The sequence below is a fragment of the Globicephala melas genome, chromosome 2 (assembly GCF_963455315.2).
Source record: "Globicephala melas chromosome 2, mGloMel1.2, whole genome shotgun sequence".
In the NCBI taxonomy this organism is placed as follows: domain Eukaryota; kingdom Metazoa; phylum Chordata; class Mammalia; order Artiodactyla; family Delphinidae; genus Globicephala; species Globicephala melas.
In genome coordinates, this window is record NC_083315.2 from 68589903 (window position 1) to 68605522 (window position 15620).

Genomic DNA, 15620 nt, shown 5'->3' on the forward strand with positions numbered 1-15620 from the left:
GGAAAGGGTAAGCTGGGACGAAGTGAGAGAGTGGCATGGACATATATACACTACCAAATGTAAAATAGATAGCTAGTGGGCAGCAGCTGCATGGCACAGAGAGATCAGCTAGGTGCTTTGTGACCACCTAGTGGGGTGGGATAAGGAGGGTGGGAAGGAGATGCAAGAGCGAGGGAATATGGGGATAGACGTATGCATATAGCTGATTCACTTTGTTATACAGCAGAAACACAACACTGTAAAGCAGTTATACTCCAATAAAGATATTAAAAAAAAATGTGTAGAGGGAATTCCCTGACAATCCAGTGAATTCCAGTGAATCAGGACTCTGAGCTCTCACTGCTAAGGGCCCGGGTTCGATCCCTGGTAGCGGAACTAAGATTTTGCATGCTGCATGGTATGGCCAAAAAAAAAAAAAAAGTTAAAAAAAAATTGTGTAGGTAGAAAATTCAAAATAATCTACACACAATTATTAGAGTTAATGAGAAGAGTCAGTTGCATTTGTATAAAACGTGAATGCACAATTAGGACATGCAATTTAAAAAATTAACAAAAGATACATCTTTAGTAGAAAAATGTAACAATTAATTGAAAAATAATAAAGAAGACCTAAACATAGACAAATCATGTCCATGAGTAAGATGAAACTTCAATTCTCCCTCAATAATTTATGTATTAAATTCAGATCCAATAGGGATTTTCATGAAAATCAACAAGGCAATTCTAAACATTTTTGGAAGGACAAAGGATAGCCAAGTTAGTTCTGGAAAGAAAACCAAAGAGGGGGATTATGCCTACCAGTTTCAAGTATTGTTATGAACCCACAGGAATTAGGATATGTGATGTTAGCTCAGGGATAGATAAATTAGACCCATGGAATAGAATAGAGAGCCCAGAATGTTTATGGCATTGATTGTGGTAACATTTTCATGGGTCTGTACTTAACTCCAAACTCAAGTTGCACACATTAAACATATGCAGCTCTTTGTATGTCAATCAGACCTCAATAGAGTGATGTGAAAAGAAAAAATAGTGTAGAAACATTCCCATGCATGTAAGGAAAGCTGATGTGTGTCAGAGCTGTCACTGCAGATCAGTGGGGAAAAAGACATCAATCAATAAAATAGTGCTGGTGGATGGTACTAGTGATTCATTCAATAAACATTCAGTGACAACACCAAAAAAAAAAAAAAAAAAAAAGTGATGCTGGTGCCGTGGGACAACTAAGCCCAGGCGCCGCAACTACTCAGTCCATGTGCTCTGGAGCTCGTGCACCACAACTAGAGAGCACGCACAATTACAGAGCCCGTGTGCTGCAATAAGACTTAAAGCAGCCAAATAAATAAATAAATATTAAAAAAAATAAAAACCATTACTCTGATATGAAAATAACCTTTAAAAAAACAAATCAATAGTGCCGGGCAATTGTTATCATTTTGGGGGGGAGATAAAAATGATCCACACCTCACATTCTATACAAAAATTCAGTTCCTGGTGAATCAAGGACTTAAATATGAAAGACATAACTTTAAAAGATATAGAATTGCTTTAATAATTTGAGATAATTATTTATTAAGTAAAACAGTGAAAAAGCACAAATCACAATAAAAAAATTTTAAAGAGATCAATCTGACATTAAAATTTAGACCAGCTCACCAGGAGACACTATAAGAAAAATGGACAGGAGGCTTCCTTGTGTATATCAGTTATACATATACATACATATACATATAGTGTATATGGTTAAGAATCCTCTTGCTACTGTAGGCGGCACGGGTTCCAGCCCTGGTCCGGGAAGATCCTACCTGCCAGGGAGCAATTAGACCCGTGCACCACAACTACTGAGCCTGTGGTCTAGAGCCCGCAAGCTACAACTACTGAGCCCACATGGCACAAACTACTAAAGCTCACGCACCTGGAGCCCGTGGTCCGCCACAAGAGAAGCCACCGCAAGGACAAGGAAGCACACCACAACGAAGAGTAGCCTTCACTCGCTGCAACTAGAGAAAGCCCGCGCGCCGCAACGCAGACCCAACGCAGCCAAAAATATATAAATTAATAAAAAAAAAGAAGAACACTACTGTAAAACAATTTCATGATTACCAGATGAACAAAACTTAAAGTCTGAGCATACCAACGGCCAGTACGGCCGAGAGGCAATGAGAATATGCATAGACCGTTGGAGGAAGTGTAAGCACTATGGGGAAAAATTATTGCACCTGCCTGCCCTGACAACCTGCAACTCCTTTCCACACTCTAGGAACGCACCAGGAGTAACATTATTATTATTTTTAAAGCAGTCTTTATTCTTCTAAAGATTCCCTTTTTTAAACTTCTTTTGACTGCGTCCGTCGAGTCTCCGTCGTGACACGCAGAATCTTCGTTTAAGGGTGCGGAATCTTTCGTTGTTGCAGACGGCATATAGGATCTTACTTCCGTCTCCACCGATCAAACCTGTTTCCCTTGCATTGCAAGGCAGATTTCACTGGACCACCAGTTTAAGTCCCAGAGATAACATTCTTCTAATAACCAAAACTTGGAAGAAGCAAAACAAACTAAGTCATTCTAAATCCATGAAGGAAAAACAAGATCTACGAACTGTGTCTTGTAAGTACACTGTAATTCCACAGAGCTGAGCTGTCCAGTACTACCACCAGCCACAAATACCTCTTGCGCTCTTAAGAAGGTGACTAGTCGTAATTTAAGTGTACTGAACATAACACACGCAACGCATTCCAGAGTCCTCGTAAAACAAAGAACCAAGAAACTGCTTCCCGGGAGATCAGCTCTGTGCTTTGTGACCGCCTGGAGGAGTGGGATAGGGAGGGAGGGAGGGAGGGAGGGAGACGCAACAGAGAAGAGATATGGGGACATATGTATATGTATAACTGATTCACTTTGTTATAAAGCAGAAACTAACACACCATTGTAAAGCAATTATACGCCAATTAAAAAAAAACTGCTTCCCATTTTTTCACGTTGATTACATGTGTCAACGGTAAATAGATTTACTGGATTAAAACAAAACATGCTTGTCTCTTTTAAATCCACCCCTAAAGAAATGGAAAGTGAGTCTATGAACACCTAACATCACTTAACAGCAACATCAAAAAAAAAACCAGTAGGTGCCTCGGGGTTATAACCGTTTTCTACCGGTAATGTAAAGATCCGGAATATCTCCATTTAAGTTTGAATTTTTTTCGGAACAATGACAGTTCCAGAAAACGTAAAACGCAAAAGAAAATATTCTAAACCTACAGTGATCAGACTACAATCGAAACTACATTGATTGCTTGGTAACAGTCTCTTTATGAAAGATTACTGTCACCGAAAACTCTCACACATAAGCGAAAAAACAAGACCGGGAAATACGGCTTAACAGAGATTCCGCCGAATAAGTCTCATTTTTTGACAGCTTTGAGTAGCCTTGCCGAAACAAGGCCTCAAAAAATTAGTTTAAAACTCAGAGTTGTTCCTCTCCACGGAAATCTTTAGTAAAAGGCGAAAGATTTATACGATCTGAAGAGAAACCAGAGTATAACAAACGTTTTTGTAACTCACACCTGGGGTAAGAGAAACTCCTAGAACACTGATAGTGTCTAGTTAACACCAAGATCCAGCGCCTGAACAAAAATTTCTAGACTAGTCTGTAAATAAAGGGTCTAATTTTAGAAAATATAAGTAGAAGATAATTTAAAATTTTGCCATTTTAAACTTGTACTATGTGCAGTGCACTGTGGGTATGCAAATAAGGCAAGCCTGCGTCCTTTCCGTTAGGGAAAGATATTAGTATTCACACAGTGCCCCTGCGTCACCACTAGGCGGCGAAGCGGAGGATTGGCAGGCTGGCATCCACACGCCGGACTGATCAGAGACCCAGGTTTTATGTTTTGTACATTTGTACGTCTGAGTTTGATTTCTGTTAAAGACTTTGCAGTTAAATTGGAAAAGAAAAAAACAGCAAGTAAGTAATCGGCACAAAATGCAGGACCGTGGTTTTCTCCCTTTGGTGGAGTGAGGGCATTCGGGAGTTTTAAAATTTGACAATTTCCTTTTTCTTAAAGTGAGTGGTGGGCGCACAGGTGTTTTGTCTGTTTTGCACCGTGCACGTCTGGGATGTACACTCTAGAATATTATGCCGTTTGTGAAAAATTCGTAGCGGTGTCCTCTTTAAAATTGCAGCTTGCGGAATTCCCTGGCGGTCCAGTGGTTAGGACTCGGAGCTTTCACTTCCTGGGCGGGATTCCATCCCTGGTGGGGGAACTAAGATCCCTTAAGCTAAGCGGCAAAAAAAAAAAAAAAAAATGGAGATTGCGCCCTCCGTTCGGTTTCAGGTTTCCTGCCTCCCATCTGATGCTACTTATGGCGATGAAATCTTGTATTTCAGTTTCAGACCTCGAGTCTCATCCTGTGTTTTTAAAATGAGCTGTACTCTCAGCGGTGCTCAGCTGCTGGGTCGCCCGGCCTACACAGACTTCTTAACTATTGTAGTAACTGAACCATCTTGGGAAAGGAAATTGAAGCTCCTTTTTTTTTTTTTTCTGGCATCTTGTGTCAGTGTTCCACTTCCCAACTTTGACACCTTCTCTGAGCTGTCATGTTTGTTTGCATTTCTTTTTGCTGGTTCTTTTGCTAACAAGTCGATCACATTTGACATATATTTGATTTAAATTTGTCTAATACATTTTAAAAACAGCTTTTGGGGGGATATAATCCACTTACCATAAAGTTCACCAATTTAACGTGTACAATTCAATGGTTTTTAGCATATTCACAGAATTGTGCGATCATCACAGTCTAGTGGGTTTTTTTTAGGTTTTTTTTTAGGTTTTTTTGGCCTTCCCCGCGGGGCATGTGGGATCTTAGTTCCCCCAACAGGGATGGAACCTGCCCCTCCTGCAGTGGAAGCTCAGAGTCTTAACCACTGGACCACCAGGGAAGTCCCCACAGTGTAGTTTTAGAACATCTTCATCAACCCAAAAAGAAACTGTACCCATTAGCAGTTATTCCCCATCTTCCCCATCCCCCAGCCTCTACCAAACACTAAGCTACTTTCTGTCTGCACCTACTCTGGACATTTCATATAAATGGAAGCATAAAACCTGTGGCTTTTATGCTTTTTTTTGTGACTGGCTTTTTTTGTGTGACTGGCTTCTTTCACTTAGCATAATGTTTGTGAGATTCATTCACACCTACATTTGTTTTGATACTCTTTTGCATTCTTGCTGTATTTCACAGAGTAATGGGGAGTTAAAGACCCATGGAGATGCAGAGGTCCAGCACTACAATGATAGCTATTTACCTCATAGGGCTTGGCCTGGGGCTAAGGCACTGAGGAGACAGGAAAGGAGCAACTCTCTGAAGAGTGTTTCCCTGCTCGGAGATTGTAGGGGACCTTTGGTCTCCTCCATTCTAGAAGGTCCTGGGCAGCTTTCACTGGTTAGAGGACCACAAGGAAGGTTAACTTTTTTTTTTTTTTTTTTTAAGTAAAGGAAAGAGCTACTTTTCACAGTGGATATTCAATTAATAGGACTCCTTACTTTTATTTATTTATTAATTAAAGTTTTTATTTATTTTTGGCTGCGTTGGATCTTTATTGCTGCGCGCTGGCTTTCTCTAGTTGCGACGAGTTGGGGCTATTCTCTTGTGGTGCATGGGCTTCTCATTGCGGTGGCTTCTCTTGTTGCAGAGCACGGGCTCTAGGCACACGCGCTTCAGTAGTCATGGCATGCGGGCACAGTAGTTGTGGCTTGGGGGCTCTAGAGAACAGGCTCAGCACTTGTGGTGCACGGGCTTAGTTGCTCTGCGGCATGTGGGATCTTCGCGGACCAGGGCTCCAACCTGTGTCCCCTGCATTGGCAGGCAGATTCTTAACCGCTGCGCAGCCAGGGAAGTCCCTAGCCTTGCCTGTTCTTGTGGATTGTTCTCTGGTTCCTATTTGTTGTGGCTGGATTCCAGAGGCCACAGCTACAAGTGGCAGGTCTGAGAGTTGGAACGACACCTAACCCTTTCAGATTCTGCAGTGGAGAAGCACGCTTCTGTGGAAGGTGAACTGAGCCTCTAGGTCTCAGCTCTTGTCCCTTGCTCATTTCTGCTGCAACGTCTATTTGCCACAAGGAGGTGCTGCTTCCCTTTTAGTGTTCAATTCCTGCCACAAGGCCCACCTCTTAAGGACAGGGATTCCAACGTTTTCTCTCAGGCCTCACTGAAAGAATTTTGAAACTATGTTTCTCTTGCACATTTTAAAGATCATATGTACAGTTTTCGTAAGATAACTTAAAACATGATATGTTTAAATAGATGCAAAAGATGAATATTGTACATTGTAAATATTGATACTCTAAATTGTTACATCACTTAATTTTTTTTTACATCATTATTGGAGCATAATTGCTTTACAATGTTGTATTAGTTTCTGCTGTATAACAAAGTGAATCAGCTATACATATACATATACCCCATATCTCCTCCCTCTTGCGTCTCCCTCCCACCCACCCTATCCCACGCCTCTAGGTGGACAAAAAGCACCGAGCTGATCTCCCTGTGTTATGCGGCTGCTTCCCACTAGCTATCTGTTTTACTTTTGGTAATGTATATATGTCAATGCTACTCTCTCACTTCGTCCCAGCTTAACCTTCTCCCTCCCTGTGTCCTCAAGTCCATTCTCTACATCTGTGTCTTTATTCCTGTTCTGCCCCTGTTACATCACTTTAAATTGTAACCAGTGGAAGATAAATGCCCAAGAAATTTGATACCTACCGTTTGTAATTATTTTTTAATAAATTAATTAATTAATTTATTGGCTGCGTTGGGTCTTCGTTGCTGCACATGGGCTTTCTCTAGTTACAGCGAGCGGGGGCTACTCTTCGTTGTGGTGCGCGGCCTTCTCATTGCGGTGGCTTCTCTTGTTTCGGAGCACAGGCGCTAAGCACGCGGGCTTCAGTAATTGTGGCTCGTGGGCTCTAGAGCGCAAGCTCAGTAGTTGTGGCACACGGGCTTAGTTGCTCCGCGGCATGTGGGATCTTCCCAGACCAGGGCTTGAACCTATGTCCCCTGCATTGGCAGGCGGATTCTTAACCACTGCACCACCAGTGAAGTCCCTGTAATGTTTTGGGTTTTTTTTAAGTTTTTGCGTAATTCCTTTTGATTCTTGAACTTTTTTTCCCGCTTCCATTTCCCCAAGAATTTAATACAATTACATTTTTATACCTGAAATTATTTTATTGATCACCCAATCATATTCTTCTATGACAAAATAAGTACATTAATTGAATTTTAAAACTTTTTTCACATCCTTTAATCCTTTCAAATCCTTAAAAATTTTTTAAAATATTTATTATTTAGGCTGCTCTGGGTCTTAGTTGCAGCACGTGGGATCTTCGTTGTGGCATGTTTAGTTGCGGCATGTGGACTCTTAGTTGTGGCATGCAGACTCTTAATTGTGGCGTGCATGCAGGATCCAGTTCCGCACCCAGTGATCGAACCCGGGCCCCCTGCTTCGGGAGTGTGGATTCTTACCCACTGGACCATCAGGGAAGTCCCTGAACTTAAAATTTTATGCACTAATGTTTTTCTTCTGGATTGACTTATTACAGTTATTAGTACATGCTTGATCAATACAACATAAATATATTACAACTTTTGATAATTATTAAACATAAAAGTGTCGGGACTTCCCTGGTGGTCCAGTGGGTAAGACTCTGCACTCCCAATGCAGGGGGCCCAGGTTCAATCCCTTGTCAGAGAACTAGATCCCGCATGTGTGCCACAACTAAAGATCCCGCACACTGCAACGAAGTTCCCACATGCTGCAACTAACACCCAGAGCAGCCAAAATGAATAAATATTTAAATAAATAAATAAAGTTTCCAAGAGATACTTTCCACCTCTTACATTGGCAGAGAACAACAACAACAACAAAAGTTAAAAAAAAAAGTCATTGTGTTGGAACAGCATTTCTTAATTAGATGGATGCGTAGTATTGGGTTGGTAAAAGAGTTAGTTCGGGGTTTTAACATCTTACGGAAAAAGCCGAATGAACTTTTTGGCCAACCCAATACTTATTGCTAGAGAAGACAGAGTTCAGTTTCAATGCTTCCCCCCACCCCCGTTTTTATAGCTGTAACCTGAGAAAGCTTTTCCCCATGAATCAGTAGATAGAAGGGGTTTCAACAGTGTCACTCACTACTGTGACCAAATAGAACTTGGGTCTGCTCGCCCATGCCTCCAGTAATTCCCCTGACGCTCGGTTCTGGTGAAGGAAAGTGCAGCATTCATTGCAGGGCGCCAAGCAAGGAATCCAGGTAGTTAAGGCCTGATGGTTTTCAGGAAAATGTTTCTAAAGACAGGGTGCAGGAGAGGGTTGTGGTGTGAGTAATCAGCTGTGGACATTCTTCTGATTGGTTGGTGGTGAATTAATAGGGAATCAACATCATCAATCTTCAGGCGGTTCCAACACAGCTGGGGTCTATGTACTTGTGGTCAGCATACAGTTAACTTCTTTTTTCTGATGGGGATTTCAGTCTCTGCAAAACAGCTCAAAGAATATAGCTCAGAATATTATCTGTAGACCTTGAGGGGGAACTAAAAGTCCTTGACTTTGTTTAATAGCTGAACAATTTTTTTGTTTTGCTTGACCGTTTTCCCTTGTTTCTGCATTTTCTCACTTCTCTGCTTAAGTTTATTATTTGGAACTTCCGGAAGGCCTAGGAGGCTAAAGTTTTTTTTACAAACAGGAAGCAGGCAGAGGACACTGTGTGTGTGTGGGGGGGGTTCTGACTTGGGAAGACCCCATAGTGTCCTGCTTGGTTATACTACCATATAATGAATTTTCAGGTGACAACTGAAGTAAGTCTTCCCTACACTCTGTTGAACGAAAAGATTTGGAATTGTTTTATTTGTTTATTTTGGTTGCATGGGGTCGAAGTGGCAGCCTGCAGGCTCCTACACTGGAAAATGGATTTTTTACCACTAGACCACCAGAGAAGTCCCACTCAATGATTACTTATATTATCCAGACACAGAACATACAACGTTTTAGAAAAACCTATTTGATTAAGTAAACTGTTATTAATATCAATTTCACCTGTTTCTCTTTTATCAAGCTTCTTTTTTTAAAAAATGATAATTTTCCCTTTTACTTCAGTATTTATTTAGGCTGTACTGGGTTTTAGTTGCAGAATGTGGGCTTTTTAGGGATTCTTAGTTGTGGCATGTATGCATACAGGATCTAGTTGGATTGAAACTCGGTATTGTGTACGGGAACCAGGAAGTCTTACTCACTGGAACACCAGGAAAGCCCCAATCTAGCTTTTATTTGCATATCATCTGCAAAATATGTAACTCTGTAACCACCCCCCCACCCCCAGAGATTAAAGAACAGAAAAAAACTACAAACACCTAAAGCTACACCTCGTGGAACACAAGTATCTAGAAAATTAATTTCACATCAACACACCCGCATATATAGCCAGACAAAAACTTGCAAGTAATTTTGCTTTTAAAAGCAAAAAAGTATTACTTTTACTGTTTTCACTAGTTAGACAGCCTTACCAAAGCAAGGCCTCAAAAAATTATTGTTAAGACTCAGTTGTTTCTCTTCACGGAAATCTCTAGTAAAAGGCGAAAGATTTATTCAATATGAAGAGAAACCAGAGTACACCAAACAACCTGCGTAACTCATTTTTCCAGTAACTACAACTCCTAGTTCACTGATGGTGGCTATTTATCCCCAGAGTTACTGCCGGAATAAATTTATTCAAGGAATTCTGAAAATAATATTTTCATACTTAGAAAAGTTGAGTAAGAAAGAAATTTTTATTAACTTGAAAACAATTAAACTATTTGCAGTGTATTATGGGTATGCAAATGAACCTGAATAATCTCCCTTTACACTCCGGAAATATTTTAGTACTGTATTCAACCATTGCTCTGGGGCCACCTTTAAGGGGCAAAGCGGTGGCTTGGCTGCCTGGGATCTTAACTCCATCCTTGTCTACTAGAGACGTTATGATTTTATCTGTTTGTACACTGGGACTATGATATCTTTTTTTTTTTTTTTTTTTTTTTGCGGTACGCGGGCCTCGTGGCCTCTCCCGTTGCAGAGCACAGGCTCCTGACGCGCAGGCTCAGCGGCCATGGCCCATGGGCCCAGCCGCTCCGCGGCACGTGGGATCCTCCCGGACCGGGGCACGAACCCGTGTCCCCTGCATCGGCAGGCGGACTCTCAACCACTGCGCCACCAGGGAAGCCCTATGATATCTTTTAAATAAAATAATTTTCTGATAGTTGGGGCGGGGGTGAGCCATGAGAATAGCAAAGTAATGGTTAATATGAAATCCAGGATACTGGTTACCTGCAGTGTGGAGTGAGGGGTAAGATTGTGGAAAGGACCACAGAGGTTTCAAAGGTGTTGGCAATATCGTTTTTTGTAAACTGGGAGGGAGGCATCAAGTATTCATTTTATTACTTTAAAAATGATATTTATATATCATATAACATTGTATATCATATTCATGAACATTATGAATCTTTCCCATCATTGAGGTCTACTTTTTATGTCATTTCATACAGTTTTATAATTTTACCATAAAGATTATTTTGGTTAGATTTACTTCACTCTTTTTTTTTCTTTTAAATTTTTTAACATCTTTATTGGAGTATAGTTGCTTTACAATAGTGTGTTAGTTTCTGCTTTATAACAAAGTGGATCAGCTATACATATACATATATCCCCATATCTCTTCCCTCTTGCATCTCCGTCCCACCCTCCCTATCCCACCCTTCTAGGTGGTCACAAAACACGGAGCTGATCTCACTGTGCTATATGGCTGCTTCCCACTAGCTATCTATTTTACATTTGGTAGCATATATAATTCCATGACACTCTCTCACTTCGTCCCAGCTTACCCTTCCCTCCCTGTGTCCTCAAGTCCATTCTCTATGTCTGTGTCTTTATTCCTGTCCTGCCCCTAGGTTCTTCAGAACCTTTTTTTTTTTTTAGATTCCATATATATGTGACAATACGGTCTTTGTTTTTTTCTTTCTGACTTACTTCACTCTGTATGAGACTCTAGGTCCATCCACCTCACTACAAATAACTCAATTTCATTTCTTTTTATGGCTGAGTAATATTCCATTGTATATATGTGCCACATCTTCTTTATCCGTTCATCTGTCGATGGACACTTAGGTTGCTTCTATGTCCTGGCGATTGTAAATAGTGCTGCGATGAACATTGTGGTACATAACTCGTTTTGAATTATGGTTTCCTCAGGGTTTATGCCCAGTAGTGGGATTGCTGGGTTGTATGGTAGTTCTTTCCCCTCCCCACTTTTTTTTTTTTTTTTTTGCGGTACACAGGCCTCTCACTGCTGTGGCCTCTCCCGTTGTGGAGCACAGGCTCAGTGGCCATGGCTCACGGGCCTAACCGCTCCGCGGTACGTGGGATCTTCCCATACTGGGGCACGAACCCGCATCCCCTGCATCGGCAGGCAGACTCTCAACCACTGCACCACCAGGGAAGCCCTTCCCTAACTTTTTATTTATAATTTATTTTAATTAATCAATTTTTTTGGTGAAGGATGACTTTTTTTTGAATTTTATTTTATTTTTTTATACAGCAGGTTCTTATTAGTCATCCATTTTATACACATCAGTGCATACATGTCAATCCCAGTCTCCCAATTCATCACACCACCCCACCCCCACCCCCTGCCGCTTTCCCCCTTTGGTGTCCATACGTTTGTCCTCTACATCTCTGTCTCAATTTCTGCCCTGCAAACCAGTTCATCTGAACTATTTTTCTAGGTTCCACATATATGTGTTAATATATGATATTTGTTTTTCTCTTTCTGACTTACTTCACTCTGTATGACAGTCTCTAGATCCATCCACGTCTCTACAAATGACCCAATTTCATTCCTTTTCATGGCTGAGTAATATTCCACTGTGTATATGTACCACATCTTCTTTACCCAGTTGTCTGTTGATGGGCATTTAGATTGCTTCCATTACCTGGCTATTGTAAATAGTGCTGCAATGAATATTGGGGTGCATATGTCTTTTTGAATTATGGTTTTCTCTGGGTATATAACTAGTAGTGGGATTGCTGGGTTGTATGGTAGTTCTACTTTTAGTTTTTTAAGGAACCTCCATACTGTTCTCCATAGTGTCTGTATCAATTTACATTCCCACCAACAGTGCAAGAGGGTTCCCTTTTCTCCACACCCTCTCCAGCATTTGTTGTTTGTAGATTTTCTGATGATACCCATTCTAACTGGTGAGAGGTGATACCTCATTGTAGTTTTGATTTGCATTTCTCTAATAATTTGTGATGTTGAGCAGCTTTTCATGTGTTTCTTGGCCATCTGTATGTCTTCTTTGGATAAATGTCTATTTAGGTCTTCTACCCATTATTGGATTGAGTTGTTTGTTTTTTTAATATTGAGCTGCATGAGCTGTTTATATATTTTGGAGATCAATCCTTTGTCCGTTGATTCATTTGCAAATATTTTCTCCCATTCTGAGAGTTGTCTTTTCGTTTTCTTTATCGTTTCTTTTGCTGTGCAAAAGCTTTTAAGTTTCATTAAGTCCCATTTGTTTATTTTTGTTTTTATTTCCATTACTCTAGGAGGTGGATCAAAAAAGATCTTGCTGTGACTTATGTCAAAGAGTGTTCTTCCTGTGTTTTCCTCTAAGGGTTTATAGTGTCCGATCTTACATTTAGGCTTCTAATCCATTTTGAGTTTATTTTTGTGTATGGTGTTAGGGAGTGTTCTAATTTAATTCTTTTACATGTAGCTGTCCAGTTTTCCAAGCACCACTTATTGAGGAGATTGTCTTTCTCCATTGTATATCCTTGCCTCCTTTGTCATAGACTAGTTGACCATAGGTGCGTGGGTTTATCTCTGGGTTTTCTATCTTGTTCCATTGATCAATATTTCTGTTTTTGTGCCAGTGCCATATTGTCTTGATGACTGTAGCTTTGTAGTATAGTCTGAAGTCAGGGAGTCTGATTCCTCCAACTCTGTTTTTTTCCCTCAAGACTACTTTCGTTATTTGGGGTCTTTTGTGTCTCCATACAAATATTAAGATTTTTTTTCTAGTTCTGTAAAAAATGCCAATGGTAATTTGATAGGGATTGCATTGAATCTGTAGATTGCTTTGGGTAGTATAGTCATTTTCACAATATTGATTCTTCCAATCCAAGAACATGGTATATCTCTCCATCTGTTTGTATCATCTTTAATTTCTTTCATCAGTGTCTTATAGTTTTCGGCATACAGGTCTTTTGTCTCCTTAGGTAGGTTTATTCCTAGGTATTTCATTCTTTTTGTTGCAATGGTAAATGGGAGTGTTTCCTTAATTTCTCTTTCAGATTTTTCATCATTAGTATATAGGAATGCAAGAGATTTCTGTGCATTAATTTTGTATCCTGCAACTTTACCAAATTCATTGATTAGCTCTAGTAGTTTTCTGGTGGCATCTTTAGGATTCTCTAAGTATAGTATCATGTCATCTGCAAAAAGTGACAGTTTTACTTCTTCTTTCCCGATTTGGATTCCTTTTATTTCTTTTTCTTCTCTGATTGCCGTGGCTAGGACTTCCAGTACTATGTTGAATAATAGTGATGAGAGTGGACATCCTTGTCTTGCCCCTGATCTTAGAGGAAATGCTTTCAGTTTTTCACCATTGAGAATGATGTTTGCTGTGGGTTTGTCATATATGGCCTTTATTATGTTGAGGTAGGTTCCCTCTATGCCCGCTTTCTGGAGAGTTTTTATCATAAATCGGTGTTCAATTTTGTCAAGAGCTTTTTCTGCATCTACTGAGATGATCATATGGTTTTTATTCTTCAATTTGTTAGTATGGTGTATCACATTGATTGATTTGCGTATACTGAAGAATCCTTGCATCCCTGGGATAAATCCCACTTGATCATGGTGTATGATCCTTTTAATGTGTTGTTGGATTCTGTTTGCTAGTATTTTCTTGAGGATTTTTGCATCTATATTCATCAGTGATATAGGTCTGTAATTTTCTTTTTTTGTAGTATCTTTGTCTGGATTTGGTATCAGGGTGATGGTGGCCTCATAGAATGAGTTTGGGACTGTTCCTTCCTCTGCAATTTTTTGGAAGAGTTTGAGAAGGATGGTGTTAGCTCTTCTCTAAATGTTTGATAGAATTCACCTGTGAAGCCATCTGGTCCTGGACTTTTGTTTGTTGGAAGATTTTTAATCACACTTTCAATTTCATTACTTGTGATTGGTCTGTTCATATTTTCTCTTTCTTCCTGGTTCAGTCTTGGAAAGTTATACCTTTCTAAGAATTTGACCATTTCTTCCAGGTTGTCCATTTTATTGGCGTAGATTTGCCTGTAGTAGTCTCTTAGGATGCTTTGTATTTTTGTGGTGTCTGTTGTAACTTCTCCTTTTTCATTTCTAATTTTATTGATTTGAGTCCTTTCCCTCTTTTTCCTGATGAGTCTGGCTAATGGCTTATCAATTTTGTTTATCTTCTCAGAGAACCAGCTTTTAGTTTTATTGATCTTTGCTATTGTTTTCTTTGTTTCTATATCATGTATTTCTGCTTTGGTCTTTATGATTTCTTTCCTTCTGCTAACTCTGGGTTTTGTTTGTTCTTCTTTTTCTAGTTCCTTTAGGTGTAAGGTTAGATTGTTTATTTGAGATTTTTCTTATTTCTTGAGGTAGGCTTGTACTGCTATAAACTTCCCTCCTAGAACTGCTTTTGCTGCATCCCATAGGTTTTGGATCATCATGTTTTCATTGTAATTTGTTTCTAGGTATTTTTTTGATTTCCTCTTTGATTTCTTCAGTGATCTTTTGGTTATTTAGTAGCGTATTGTTTAGCCTCCATGTGTTTGTGTTTTTTACGTTTTTTCCCTGTAATTGCTTTCTAATATCATAGCGTTGTGGTCAGAAAAGATGCTTGATATGATTTCAATTTTCTTAAATTTACCAAGCCTTGATTTGTGACCCAAGATGTGATCTATCCTGGAGAACGTTCCGTGTGCACTTGAGATGAAAGTGTAATCTGCTGTGTTTGGAGGGAATGTCCTATAAATATCAATTAAATCTATCTGGTCTATTGTGTCATTTAAAGATTGTGTTTCCTTGTTAATTTTCTGTTTGGATGATCTATCCATTGGTGTAAGTGAAGTGTTAAAGTCCCCCACTATTATTGTGTTACTGTCGATTTCCTCTTTTATAGCTAGCAGTTGCCCTATGTATTGAGGTGCTCCTATGTTGGGTGCATATATATTTATAATTGTTATATCATCTTCTTGGGTTGAACACTTGATCATTATGTAATGTCCTTCTTTGTCTCTTGTAATAGTCTTTATTTTAAAATCTATTTTGTCTGATATGAGAATTGCTACTCCAGCTTTCTTTTGATTTACATGGAATATCTTTTTCCATCCTCTCACTTTCAGTCTGTATGTGTCCTTAGGTCTGAAGTGGGTCTCTTGTAGACAGCATATACACGGGTCTTATTTTTGTATCCATTCAGCAAGCCTGTGTCTTTTGGCTGGAGCATTTAATCCATTCACGTTTAAGGTGATTATTGATGTGTATGTTCCTATTACCATTTTCTTAATT

The 15620-nt window shown here is 39.7% G+C and overlaps 2 non-coding genes across 2 annotated transcripts; both read right to left on the reverse strand.

Moving 5' to 3' along the window:
- Positions 1-3423: 3423 nt before the first annotated feature.
- Positions 3424-3539, reverse strand: LOC115862960 (U5 spliceosomal RNA). The gene has a single exon (XR_004043322.1). It is a non-coding gene; the product is annotated as a U5 spliceosomal RNA (small nuclear RNA).
- Positions 3540-9544: 6005 nt separating this feature from the next.
- LOC115862965 (U5 spliceosomal RNA) lies at positions 9545-9659 on the reverse strand. The gene has a single exon (XR_004043327.2). It is a non-coding gene; the product is annotated as a U5 spliceosomal RNA (small nuclear RNA).
- Between the last annotated feature and the right edge of the window lie 5961 nt (positions 9660-15620).